This window comes from Papaver somniferum, chromosome 1 (genome assembly GCF_003573695.1).
Source record: "Papaver somniferum cultivar HN1 chromosome 1, ASM357369v1, whole genome shotgun sequence".
NCBI lineage: Eukaryota > Viridiplantae > Streptophyta > Magnoliopsida > Ranunculales > Papaveraceae > Papaver > Papaver somniferum.
Window position 1 is genome coordinate 19,313,296 of NC_039358.1, and position 15,750 is coordinate 19,329,045.

The window sequence follows — 15,750 nt, forward strand, 5'->3', positions numbered from 1 at the left end:
AGCTAACTTTGTGGATGCACTCCCTCTGGAGGATAGATAAAGCAAGGAGATAGTCGGGCTGACGACTTTAAACCAAGCGCTAAATGGGAGGCAACCCATAGGATGAGTATTTCTTGTCTTATTTTTATTTCTTGTCTTGTTTTTTTTCTTGTCTTGTTTTGTTTTATTTTTTCTGATTTCTTGTCATATCATGTTAGAATTTCCCACCTTGACTTACTTTGGTTGACTGAATTTACATTGAGGACAATGTAAAGTTTAAGTGTGGGGGAGTGGTTAAGCATTTGCATTGTAAATTTTCATGAAATTTTCAACTTTTGTGTAAAATAGTGAATAAGAAAACTCCAACTTGTAGTTAGTTTAGAGTCACATAGTATACATGTCGCTAAGATTACATCGAGATTCTCATAAGAGTGACTGAACTTAGAGATGACAGAGAACATGATCGGGTTTCTTACTTGTATGAGAGTTAAAGTTGGATTTAACCATCCCAGTGGAAAATGAGGTGCAGACTGAATTCGGTATTAGATTTGTGATCCCCTATAGTGGAGACTACCCATGTTACATCATGAGAGGCACCGACCTTCATTCTTTGTACCTGTCTAAATATGTGCTTTTAGAGTGTGTTCACCGTACGTAAACTCCGGGTAGAATGGTGAGCTACCCAACCTCCCACCAATAGAAGCACTATTTTGATCTCTTGAGTGCTATTTTATCAATCATGAATGGTGACATCGAATTGCTAACTTACATACCACTTGTAATCTTGTTCGCAGTTAGCACCATCCACTTTATCTCTCTCTACACCAACAGGTCCATAGAAACACCATCATCAACAAGAGGAGCATCACAAATTCGAAGGAAAGTTGAAGACGTTCAAGGTTTACAAGCAACATACAGAAATGAGCAGATTTCAGATTCAGTATAGCAACAAGACAAGGAGCAGAATTTTTACAAGTTGAAGACTATTGTACAAGAGTGAAATTATCAAGATGAGAGTCAAGAAGTTTATGATATCGAGACATACAAGTTGTGAAGAATCGAGGTAAAGTACTTACACCATGGCCTTTGTACTTGCATTTTTTTTATCTTTATTTTGTATTTGTATTATTTTCTCTTGTCTTAAAAAAAAAATTGGACATGGTCATCATTATGCTAGGTCTCCCATAAAAAAAAAAAAAAAACAAGAGAAATTTTGTTAGGTCATCATTAGTTTTCATATTTTGTTTATTTTTTTGTATTTACTTTATTATTTGCATGTAAAAAAAAAAAATCATTGCATCATATTTTGGTTTGTTTAGTTCGTTTTTGGTTTTGTATTCATTCAATAAAGCCAATGGAAGAAGAAATATATAATGAGTTTCAAGCAACAAGGAATTAGAGGAAAGAATCACATTGTCAAGATTCTACGAAGTTCAAGATTTATCATCAAGAGTTGAAGACCGAAGACGTTTCTATGGATGTGTGAGAGTGGTGCTAACTGCACGCCGAACGGATAACGAGGTAAGTAAGCATATTCCCACCTTCGTTAAGTGGTTGATTTCCTTTCTTAGAGATCGTAAAAAAGGGTTTTAAAAATATAAAAGATGTGGGTTTTCAAAACAATTCGGAGGGTTTTTGCCTTCCTACCATTCAACGTGTCGCAGGATTCTCTCTTCACTCCTACCTGGACACATGTGTGACCCATAAAAGCTGTTTATTATTGAGAGCAACTTCATAAAACCCTTTCTTGTGAGGCAGAGTCGAGACTTTCGATCACTCCGAACCCGAATTTCTTTCGAGAAGGGATGGTTATTTCTCTCTCAACTTTTAAGGATGAGATTGTGTTCATATATGTGTCTAACTTCTTATGACTAGTGTGCAGAATCTCATGTCTTCTAGCACGTTGGATGCTATCTTACGAGAACTGTAAGTTGGAAAGTAGGTTTTGTGGGTATATCTCTAGTAAACCCTCACGTGAGTTGTATGTATCCTTTAGAATAATTTTTGTTTGATTTGCTCGAGGACTAGCAAAGTCTAAGTGTGGGGGAATTTGATAGGTGTTGTAAAACACCTAATTTTATATCTAGTATTTATGCTTTCTTTGCTTTTATCCTTGGAATTGCATCTCTTATGTTTAGTTTTGAGTTATTAGGTGCAATGGAGTCCTTGGGAGCAAAAGAAGGAGAAAACGTCCATTTGAAGCGAGAACGGCAAAAAGATCAATTCCCAGTCGATACTTGGAGCAGGCTAATGTTGCGCAAAAAGGAGTGAAGTATCAACTGTCAGTTCCTCAAAACTGACAGTTGAGTTGAGAAAGGAATCAGGCTGTTAGTCCTCTGAAACCGACAAGCCATGTATGAGTTGGTAGACCTTATCTATTTTAGATATAGAAATCAGAGATCGAGATGATGAAGAAATGGAGAGGGTTTTAAGTTCTGTTGTTGCAGATGGTGTTGTGAAGAAGAGAATTGAAAGGTTGGTTAAGGGTTTTGCTGTATTTACAAAGCAACAAAGGAATCTTGCAGTTCGTGGAAGGATTTAAAGATCGATTTGAGGGTTTGAATCAGATTCAGAAAGTGAGAAGAGATCAGTTTGCTCTCTCAAGTTCCACTGCTTCTGTAGAGAGAAACAGAGAAGTTAGGGTTTTGGATCTGGTGAGTTTGAGATTAATTTGATGACAAGAGAAGACGATGTTTCTATAAAGGATAGAAAAGATGGGGTTTATGATGAATTTACTTTTAAGACCAGGAAAATTAAGAATCACGAATCTGAGATTGAGAAGGGTCTGATGGATCGATTTGTGAAGGGTCTGTGCTGAATTGCAGTTTCAACCACAGTAGAAGGAATCTTAAATGAAGGTGATTGTATTGTTGTTGGTGGTTGTGAGCTGAAATGATTGAATGGGTATGTTCTTGAACTGAGAATGGGTATGTTCTTGAATTGAGAATGGTATGAGTCTGTGATGGTTGGTGGTGTAGAGATATGAAGCTGAGAAGAAGGAAGTTGTCTATGTTGGATGGCAATTATGGCTCAAGCAGCTACATATGAGGCAATTGCAGAATGAGTCAGTGTTGGTGATATTCTGGTGGCAATGGAAATGGAATGTTGGATTCAGCTGGTTGCAATGGTTGTATGCTTGATAGCAGTTACAAGTGATGATATTGCAGAGAAGAATAAAATGGAATTGCAGTTGCAGGATCTAAGAGCTGAAGTTGATGTGATTAAAGTAAGATTTCCGGCGACTATCTTTTGGGACATATTTTCACTTGGGTATTCCTCACATATGGGCTTGGTGGATATCTTGTTATTGGACTTTGGAGATTGGACCTAATTTTAGAAGTTGGAGAAAAACTACGAATGGGAAAGTTTTCTACTTCCTTTGGATCACGTATTTTTCTACTTTTTGGAGAGCGGCGACTAGGGTTTGCTTTCGTTTATTTTTCATCTTCTTCAATTCATTTTTGATTATGATTATGATGAACTCAAAAGCTATGAGCAGCTAAATACTATTATTGGTTATGGGATAAAAGTTGATTTCTCAAGCATGATATTTAAATCAATATATTAGTTTTGTCTCAACTTTATTGTTTTTGATTCATTTGTTAATATTGTTGCATGATTTGGGTGCTATTTTGATTGAGTCCGGAATCAATTAGATTGGTCTTCATATCTATTGCTAGATTAGGTTTTATTATACGGAAAAGTGATAAATTCTTGATTACAAGTAGCATAAATGTGGGTAGTGCTTGTAGTGATATATCGTACTAGTCACATATGAATCATAACCTTTGTTAAAACTAATTAGTGCTTTTACACGTTTGTTTGCATTGATTAGTCTTATTTCATAGAACTTATTGCTCTTAGGGAGTTAAACTTAATTGTGCTTTTACACTTTAGGTTGCTTTCTAGGTAGATTTCACAATAGCATCTTTTAATGTTGTTTGTGATAAAATCGGGAAATAAACGGGATACTCTTGCGATCAAGATATACTAGGAATTTTAATGAATGAGAGATTAAAATATCAATTCTAGTCATTGATGAAAATACATGTTTGTGAATGATACTATCTCGTGACCAATATATTCTTCTTATTGATTATTCAAATTACTTTATTGCTTTGCTAAAACAAAAATCCCCCCTTGGTTACTAAGAAACTGAAATTTATAACAACAAAAGCCTCTCTGTGGGAACGATCCTTTCTTACCCTTGCTATATTATATATTTTAAGTTGTGAGAAAGTAATATTATTTTTGACGCATACGACAACGATCACATACGAAGGTTTTCCCAATCAGAATTTAGGTTTTGAATCATAGCTTATTTCTCAGAGGTATTCCCTTCAAATACGGTTTCTAAGATATTCCAAGCATCTTTATACCGAGTTCACGTAGTCATATGGTGTTGACGATCTGGGGTAATGGCATGAATGATAGCGCTTAATCCGTCATAATTTTGCTTTGCGGCAAGAATCTCAACAACATCATCCTCACCAATATCCTTTGCAACAGCTACACCGTCTACTGTAACTAATGGAGGATTATACCCATTTACAACACAAACCCATGATTGAAAATCACGCGTTTGGAGAAAGGCACGCATATCAATTTTCCACCATAAGTAATTTGAACCATCAAAGACTGGAGGTACGTTTATAGAGATCACACTTCTGTCCATAGAGTCAGATTGCTACAAACACAAACTTATGAGGTCTTAGCGTGTTTTCCTTCTCTGATACCAATTGAAAAAGCAGGGGTATAAAAACCACACCGAATAATTCATTCGACAATCTGTATGAACTAAACTCCAATTTAATTCCGAGAGCACCAACTTAAAAGTGAGACTCAAACAAGAATTATATTAAAGAGTTTTTATCTCTTTCTCAATACAATCAGCAAATCAAACAGATAGAAATCTGCGAGCCTGATTGATATGAGAAATAACTTGGACGGTACCAAAGACCAATGCCTAAGTGTCAATCAAGTTCTGTCCAACAATCAAGGTCGGATTTATCAACTGATTGAACTACGCACAACCTGTGATATTTCAATTATATAAACAAATATAATGCGAAAAAGAAATAACACAAACACCAGAAATTTTGTTAACGAGGAAACTGCAAATGCAGAAAAACCCCGGGACCTAGTCCAGATTTGAATACCACACTGTATTAAGACGCTACAGACTCTAGCCTATTACAAGTTAGAATAGAATGTAGTTGAGACCTAACTAAGTCTCACACCGATTAAGGTACAGTCGCGTTCCTTACGCCTCTAGAACCACGTCGGGTTCTTCGCACTTGATTCCCTTAGCTAATCTCACCTATAACTAAAAGTTGCTACGACTCTGTCTCCCACATATATTTCTATCCTTTATTATGTTTGTTCCGTCTTTTGATACAAAGATCAAGGTGAACAGGAACCAACTAATAATCCAGTCTTATACTCCCGAAGAGCAGCCTAGAAATATTAGTCACCTCACAATAACCTAACTGATTAACAAAAGAAGTTATTGCAGAATCACACGAGTCTGAGACGAAGAACTTTTGTGATTACTTTTAATATCTTACCTATCGGAGATAAATCTCGATTAAATCTTAGAGAAGATAAAACTCAATATGATAAAACAAGTAAAGATCAGAATACGCAACTACATAGAAAATATTTGGATTTGGCTTCACGAATCCCAAATGAAGTCTTCAAGTCGTTAACCTAATAATGGTTATGGAAAACCTAGGTTAAAGGAGAATCGACTATAGTTTGCAACCAGGACACAGGAAAGTGTCGGGATTAGGTTTTCCAGTTGCTAGAGTTCTCCCTTATAGTCTTTCAAATCAGGGTTGATTATAATCAAAACTAAGATAACTTAGTTGAAAAAGTGGGGGTATAACAACCACACCCAATAATTCGTTCGGCAATCTTTGTGGACTAAGTCCAATATAATTCCGAGAGCACCAACTTATAAAGCGAGCTCAATCAAGAAATATACCAAAGAGTTATATCTCAATTTCTGAATACAATCTGCAATCGAACAAATAGAAATATGTGAGCCCGATTGATATGAGAAATAACTTGGACGGTACCAAAGAACAATGCCCAAGTGCCAATCAATCATTATCCAACAATCAAGGTCGGATTTACCAATTGATTGAACTACGCACAACCTGTGATATTTCAATTATATAAACAAATATAATGCGAAAAAGAAATAACACAGACACCAGAAGTTTTGTTAACGAGGAAACCACAAATGCAGAAAACCCCAGGACCTAGTCTAGATTTGAACGACGTTGTATTAAGATGCTACAGATAGTAGCCTACTACAAGTCAACTCCGGACTGGAATGTAGTTGAGCCCTAACCAAGTCTCACACTGATTAAGGTACAGTCGCGTTCCTTACGCCTCTTGAACCACGCCGAATTCTGCGTACTTGATTCCCTTAGCTGATCTCACCCATAACTAAGAGTTGCGACGACCCAAAGTCGAAGACTTATAAACAAATCTGTCTCCTACAAATAAGTCTATTCTGATAACTAAATATGTCTCCCACTGAATTACCTATGAAGTTTTATTTTGTCTTTTGATAAATCAAGGTGAACAGGTACCAATTGCTAATCCGGTCTTATACTCCCGAAGAGCAGCCTAGAAATATCAATCACCTCACAATAACTTAACTATATGGTAGTAGAAGAAGTTATGAGACGAAGGGATTTGTGATTACTTTTTATATCTTACCTATCGGAGATAAATCTCGAGTAAATCTTAGAGAAGATAAAACTCAATACGATAGCACAAGTAAGATCAGATCACGCAACTACAGAGAAAATAGTTGGGTCTGGCTCCACGAATCCCAAATAAAGTCTTCAAGTCGTTAACCTATAATGGTTTTGGAAAAACCTAGGTTAAAGGAGAATCGACTCTAGTCGCAACTAAGGTTGCACATGGGATGGTACAGTCCGGGTTTCTTATGAACCTGGTACTTGTACCTGGAGTTGACCAATACCTCATTTCGAGGACCTGTACCTGGAGTTGTACATGTACCGATGATACAGGTCCGGGTTTTTAGCGGTGATTTTGATATACAAGAAAATGATAGAAACTCTTGGAAAAAAATTGCACAAGAGAAACAAACACCTCTTTAGATCTAATTACTGACATATCTTTGATATTTCTACATAATCAAAAGTCCCCAAAAATATTTCTATAGAATCTAGTTATAAGCAAACTTATTTGTAAAATGCTTTTGTGATTCTACAACTCGCTGAGCTTATTCGACCTGAAAACAAATTCAGTCTTTATTTTATCACCAGGACCCTGTAAATTTCATCATTCAAATCCTTTGAATCATTGTCTTCTTCCACACCTGTTGAGCTTCAAATCTTCAAACCCTAACTTCATTTATTCTTCACCAATTCTTCCATCTGATTCCTCCTTGTGAATCCTGTGAACCCTAATGTCATCAATATTGTGTTCATCAAACAAAATAAAATAAAATAAATTAACTAACCTAATCGAACAAAATCATCATCAACAGAACTGATTGAACAATCAACTAATCAATTCATGAAACTGATTGGAACTAATATGAAATTTTAATCCATAAATCCATCTAAAAAAACCTTTCAATTCTCATTTAACTGATTCGAACCAAACATGCAATAAAAGAAAACCCTAAATCAATTTATAACTAAATTACCCAACATTATATGAATTACCCGTAGAAAAAGAAGAAGTAACATAGGAAGAACTAAAGATATAAAAGAAGAAGATGATGATGATTGATAACTGAATGGAGATTATTTTGGATTCGTGGTGGTGGTATTCCTCTCAGTGACGATGAAGAAGGTGGTGGTATGGTGAGGTATGGCGAAGAAGAAGGGAGAATAAAAAAGATGAGTTTTCGTCTCTATAAGGAAGAAGAAGAGACAAGATAAACATATGAGGTGGTGAAAGAGATTTATCCTTAACCTAAAATCAATGGCCCAAATTTATTTATATAGATTTTATCAATGGTTCATATACATTGGTTCTTTGGGTACCGGTTCGGTCGGGAATCTTAACAGAACATGTACTTGTACCCATCTATACACCGCTTCTGAAAATGAGAACAGTTATCTGCACTCCCAAAGCCGGTTCCGGTTCTTTTTTATCGGTTCTGGTCCGGTTCCCCGGTTCTGGTTCAGTTCCTGTGCAGCCTTAGTCGCAACTATGACACATGAAAGTCTCGGGATTAGGTTTTCCAGTTGCTAGAGTTGTCCCTTATATGGTCTTTCAAATCAGGGTTTGCTTTCAATCAAAGATAAGATAGCTTAGTAAAAAAACATTCAATATTCACCGTTAGATGAAAACCTGATTTAAGATTCAAGCTAAATCTGCTTAAAACTAAAGAAATATCTCTCCACCGTTAAATGGTCTTAGCTTGTTACACACGAATGAAATATACCTTCATTTATATATGGGTAACTGTATCTAAACGTGTATATTGAGTAGGCTCAATAATAGTTAAATGAAGTTAGCCATATGAACACTTTTGTTTTAACCACATTCATCTAACACTTCTAGATCAACTATGATGATCAATCAATCATGAAATATTATCAAATGAATCTAATTGTGTTTCAAATAGAGTGGTTCAATTGTTCACTATTTCACAGAAATATATACGAACCAATTGAATCAAAATCGGATTGATTCATAAGAATCAATCCATGAACATTAAGCCACGGTTTTCAAAGATTGCATTCCTTAATTCATAAATGTATTTGTTCATGAGTATGAAAAATATACTTAACCGATTTTAGAACTTTAACCACTAAGTTAGCAAACAGGTACGCAAACTATAACTTCCGGACTTTGGTCTTTTCCAGAAGTTTACAAACGGGTGTGCATACTGCTGTCCCGGACCTTAACTCAGGTACAAACTTTCGCATACTGGTATGCAAACTTTCCCGGACTTTAACAGTTAAAACCATTCGCATACTAGGTATGCAAACAAGGTTTCCGGACCTGAATCATACCACAACAGTTTGCATGGGGTATGCATACTACTGTCCAGGACCTAACTCAGGTAAAACCTTTCGCATACTGGTATGCATACTTGGTTCCCGGACTTTATCAGTTAAAACCGTTTGCATACTGGTATGCAAACTTGGTTCCTGGACCTGAATCATACCACAACAGTTTGCATAGTGGTATGCATACTGTGATATATCCAGACAATCGTTAATTGTTCTAAACTCCCATTTCAATCATTGAAACATCCTTAGAAGAAGACAAGAGATGTCTCACACAAACTATTAGCTTATAAGTAATTTTCAAGTGATCCAATGATCAATACGAAACATTCCGAGTCGACATCAAATGATTGTCTCACATAAATCATGTAAGATTTTTCAAGGCAATTTTCACGTGATCATCTTTTGACTTATTATTTAGTTTCCAACAAATAAATCCTTTCCAACTAAACTCATCAAAAATATGATGAACGTAGCTAAAGCAAAAAGCTTCCAACACATATTTCGAGAAATATATAACCGAGTTAAACTCAACTCGAAATATCAAATATATTAAATATAAAAGTCTATATAGCTATGCGACTTAGTCTCATTAAGAGATAAAATAGAATAGACTTATGAGTGATAGATAAGTTTGAGTCTCCACATACCTTTTGTTGATGAAGTTCCTCCAAGATCTCCTCAGTAGATCTTTGTCTTCAATCGATGAGCGCTGCAAAGTCTAAAGCTCAACTACACATTCTATCATAATCCGAGACATAAATATAAGTAGACTAAAAATCAAGACTTATAGTTTTGATCAACTAAACTTGAAAAACAAGCTTGAGATAGCAACCTTGCGAGTTCGACCAAGCAATGCTCTAACAATCTCATTCTTTGACAATTTTAATGACAAAACTATCAATACATATGGATTACAAAATAAATAAACTTTGTAGCTTCTCATCCATGATGCTTGATTTCCTTGGTTCTTCAGCATTCCTTGAATTCTTTGCCACTAGTACTCCACTGATTCTGAACGTATTCAACTCAACATCATTGTTGTTGAATATCCGTAGCCATAATAATAAGAAAACATATGAAAAAAATTTGTTCTCAATCATTGTTATACAACGTGATAGTATTATTACACAACATCAAATTCCAATTGTATCACAACTTTGACAATAATACTATGGTGATATGTATCACTCCCACTTAGTCAATACTTCCATCTCACAATGAAAACCACTCCCTTAAATAATGATCCGTAAACCATATGTATGTAGTGTGAACTACCAAATAATTCTCCCCCTTTTTGTCAATATAAATTGGCAAAGGTACGAAAACTGCATGCGCATCATAACGAAATTCAGAAAGAGATAATTCATGACTAAAAGAGAATATATCAACTTTGTTTCGATGATTTCACATAGTCTAAACTTAGTGTATTCATCGAGAAGTTTACGAAGATACAAGATAAATCCTACAATATTCCACATCCGCACTCCCCACAAAGATTTGGCAATTAAGAACAAGTTCAATTAAGAACTCTCCCTCGTAAAATGTCATTCCTGAAAGAACAACAAGAGCAACCTTACTTTTCCAAGAAAAGAAGGATTTCTTTGGAACTTTTGATACCTAACACAAATAAAATACAACTACTATAAACAAATGTTAAGTCGAAACAACACCACACTTGAGCTTCAAGCTTTTATTGCCCAAAAGATATAGATAGATCCAGGGGAAAGTAAAAAGCTAGAAAGCTAATGAACCAAAACAACACCAATAGAATTCCATAAGTGTTGAAACACAACAGTATCTAGAGGGTTGGTGAGAATATCAGCCAATTTTTGTTCGGAAGGAAAAAATTCCATGTTAATGATACCATTTTCATTGAGATCTCTGATAAAATGATACTTGATGTCTCTGTGCTTAGTTCTTGAGTGCTCAACATGATTCTCAGTGATGCGAATCACACTTGAATTATCACAAAAGATCTTCATTATACCAGTGTCAATTCCATAATCAAGTATTTGTTTTATCCATAGAAGTTGAGTACAACACGAACCTGCAACAATATATTCTGCTTCGCATGTTGCAAGGGATTGTGAGTTTTGTTTCTTGCTATCCCATGCCACAAGATTCAACCCTACATATTAGAAACCCCCGGATGTACTATTTTTGTCTTCCACACATCCTGCCCAATCAGCATCCGAATAAGCAGTAAGATCAGTATTAGTATCAAAAGTATAAGATAAACCATAACCGATAGTATATTGAATGTATCGCATGATCCTTTTTGCAGCTGCAAGATGATATTCCTTTGCATTAGCTTGAAATCTAGCACAACAACCAACACTAAAAGCAATATCAGGTCTTGTGGTTGTAAGATACAAAAGACTTCCAATGATTGATCGATAAAGTGTCTGATTTATATTGACACCTTTCTCATCTCTATGCAACTTACCAATAGTGGGCATATGAGTAAGTTTTGGAGTTGACTTCTCAAGACCGAACCTTTCTACAAGATCCCTGACATATATTTCCTGAGATAAATAAATTCCATCCTTCTGTTGTTGAATCTGTAATCCTAAAAAGTAAAAAAAAAAAAATTAATTCACCAACATTGCTCATATCAAATTTCCTTCCAAGAGAGACTTGAAAATCTTTTGCAAGTTTCTTAGAGGTTGATCCATAGATGATATCATCTACATATACTTGATCAATAATAACATCCTTACCACTCCATTTGGTAAACAATGTATTATCAGCAGCGCCTCACGAAAAACCTTTCCTAAGAAGATAAGTGTTTAGTTTTTCAAACCAGGCACGGGGTGCTTGTTTTAATCCATATAATGCCTTTCTGAGCCTAAATACATGATCTGGAAATTCTGAACTTTCAAATCCTTTAGGTTGGGCAACATAGACCTCTTAGGCATCCATTTAAGAATGTAAATTTTATGTCCATCTGAAATAGCTTAATCTTGAGAAAAAAAGCATGAGCTAAAAGAAGTCTAATAGACTCAAGGCGTGCTACAGGAGAAAAGGTCTCGTCAAAATCGATACCTTCAATCTGTGAGTATCCCTGAGCGACAAGTCTAACTTTGTTTCTGACAGTTGTGCTAAATTCATCTGATTTGTTCTTGAATATCCATTTGGTACCAACAATATTTACATTGGAGGGACAAGGTACGAGTTCCCATACATCTTGTATTTGGAATTGATTTAACTCTTCATCAATGTTTTTTGGTTCTACTTGCGATAGATAACATCCAAAATTGCAAATATTTTGAAGTATTCCTCTCGTCTTAGTTGTAGAATCCTTACCTCCAATAATACTGTTAGTATTACGATTCCTTTGAACCCAGAGGTGCCGCGAAGGAGCACGTTCTCGTTCAACAGGGATACCCTGACTAGGGGTTCTCTCCTCGTTACTAAAAACGTTAGGATCAACAACCATCGGAACAAATTCTACCGATTCTGGGATTTCTTTGACTTTCTCAATTGTCTCTGTTGGAGGTAATTCAGCAGGAGGGTCATCATGACGGAAATTGCTGAGATTTTCAGTGATAACATTTGTTGATTCCATCATAACATGGGTTCTGAGATTGTATACCCGAAAACCACGACTGTCAGATGCATAGCCAAGAAAAATACCTTCATCGCTTTTGGAATCAAATTTCCCTTTCTGTTCTCGATCTTTTAGAATGTAGCACTTACTTCTAAACACTCCGAGATAATGTAAGTTGGGCTTATTACCGTACCACAACTCATAAGGAGTATTTATGGTCTTTGACCGTAGATAAACACAGTTCATCAAATAGCATGTCGTAAAAATAGCTTCTCCCCAAAACTTTAACGCTAAGTTTTGTTGTGGAACATTACCCTTGTCATTTCCTGAATGTTCCTATTCTTTCTTCCTGCAACTCCATTGGTTTGTGGAGTAATGGGTGGTGAATATTGTTGAATAATCCCCAATTTATCACAAAATTCAAACACCTTAGTGTCCTTGAATTCGGTTCCAAGGTCGCTTCTAATTTTCTTCAGCTTGCGACCCTGTTCATTCTGGATTCTATTAACAATAATCTTGAATTCACCAAGGGTTTCTTTCTTATGAGCTAAGAAAGTTACCCAAGTGAATCTGGTGTAATTATCTACCATAAATAAAGCATACTTCTTCCCAGCAACAATAGGTTGTTGAATAGAGCCGAAAAGATCCATATTGTAGATGGTGAATTTTCGACAACGGTTAAAATCGTAAAATCATGATACTGCATGTTCCTGACTCAGGAATGTATGTGACAATTCATATTTTATGATCCGTGAACGGTTTCACGATCTCTGACTGAGTGAACATTCCTCTCAGAGCTATGATGAATATGTTCCTCGAAAGGACTCCCCGACAGAACGTTCTATGCTTCATACATTTCATCATCACCTCTATGTAGAGTCTTAATGATTAGGAGGTTCCCTAGACATAATATTTGTTAGAGAACTTAACGCCTTCAGGACGTCACGCTACACGTTGTTCCCTGACTACGTAGAGAGACCAACCTCTATGAAGAATCGAATGATTGGGCGGTTCTCTAGACATAATTGTTTGTTAGAGAGCTTAACGCCTTCAGGATGTCATGCCGCTCGTTGTTCCCTGACTACGTAGAGATACCGTGTATAGAATAAGGCGGTTCTTTAGACATAATTGTTTGTTAGATAGATTAACGCCTTCAGGACGTCACTCCGCTTATTGTTCCCTGACTATACACCCCTTCAGAACGAATATTATACTTCAACTATCTCATATCTCGATTCTGCAAATAAATTAATTCTAGCGTGTCATTCGCCAACTGAATTCCTAGAAAATAATTTATTTTTATCTCATTACTCCGTTCCCTGAATCCCCCGGATGGATTTCATGGATCAGTAATAGATACTCAACTCATTTTATTACTCCATTTCATGAATCATTCCCAACTGAATTTCATGAATTGGTAATAAATATTCAACAATCGGGCGTCTGGGCCATCACTGAGTAAGTCCCGAGAAAATGGTGTAAATGTACTTGACAACAATGCACGAATGAGCACCCAAACGCACGAACGAACGTTCGAAAATATGGACGAACGAGCAACTTATGGAGGAAAATAAAATTAAATAAAATAAGCAAGAGGCATGGGACCGGGCCCACCGGCCGGCCATGCCGCCGTGGCCGGTCCCCTCTCTCATTATTTTATTTTAATTTAATTTTTCGTCATCTCATAGGGATTCCTTCATTTGAGCAAACTCCCTCGTTTGAGCGAAACTCTTAGTTTCTCCATACTTTTATCAAACAAAAATAGGGAAAGGTGTCACGGGGCCGGACCACCTATCCGGTATTTTCTTGTGATACCCTCCATAACGTTAAGGGGATTAGTCTTAAGGTTGGACAGTTACAACCTGTAACGTTAAGGGGATTAGTCTTAACATATGATCTTGGTTTCACAACTTCTTGTGATACCCAAACAAGAACATCATGAAGTTTCTCATTCCTTATACGGAAACGACATCTCCTTTTCAGGTGACCTTTATTTCCGCAATAGTGGCAAACATAAGGAATGTTCTTACCTCGATTCATGTGTGCTGACTTTGAGGCTGATATACTTTGCTCTTTTGAACCTTAACTACTGGTGAAGGTATTTCACCTTTGCCATCAGTGGTAACCTTTTGTTGAGAAGAATCACTAGCCTTGACAAATTTTACCTCATTGCTAATACTTAGAGCATTTATTCCATTATAGCCCAATCCCCGTGTATCACGATGATTTTTACTTGCTCCTAGCATAGTGGTTAATTTTCTTGAACTAGTGTTGAACTTTTTCAAGTCATCTTCCAACATCTTGATTTTATCAAGAGCAGCAGCTAAATCAGCCTCAAGGCGTTTTTCTAGAGCGAGATAAGCGCTTTCTCTGTCATCAAAACTTGCTTGTTGAGAGTTAATCCGTACTTCAGATTCTGTAAGTTTCTCTTCCAACAAAATATACTTTGATAAATATTATCACATTCAAGTGACTTCATACGTAGGTTTTCCTCAGAATCCTTGAGGATCGATTTATTTGAACGATTCGAAACAAAAACACCTGCGTAACATCTTATCAATTTCTTGTTTGTACGACAGAGATTAGTCAGAAAAGGTGTGATATGGAAAGTTGTCATCTTCTTCTTTTCCGACGAATTCAAAAGCTTAATATACTCCAAGATTTCCTCATCAACATCTCTATCAATATCTGAGTCATCTTCGTTAGAAAGTTCATCCAACTGTTCTTCTAGGAGTGTTTCCCAGTTATCAACAGTTTCCACATGTTTAGATATTAACTTAGATGTGATAGTTCTCTCAGGAGAATCCAAGCTTTGCAAAACATCTGGTAATTTCTGAACTAGTACGTTATCAGAGATAGACTCGTCCATATAGTCAGATTGCTACAAATAAAAATTTATAAGGTCTTTAATGTGTTTGCCTGCTCTGATACCAATTGAAAATGTGGGGGTCTAACAACCACACCCAACAATTCGTTTGGAAATCTGAGAGGACTTACTCCAATACACTTTCTAGAGAATCAACTAGACAGTCAGACTCAATCTAGAATAAAGTATATCAAAGAGTTTAATATCTCTAACTCTTAATCAAATCTGCATTCAACAAATAGAAACCTACGAGCCCGATTGAATATAAGAGGAATTACTTGAACGGTACCAAAGACCAATGTTCAAGTGTCAATCAATGTAAATCAACAACCAAAGGTTGG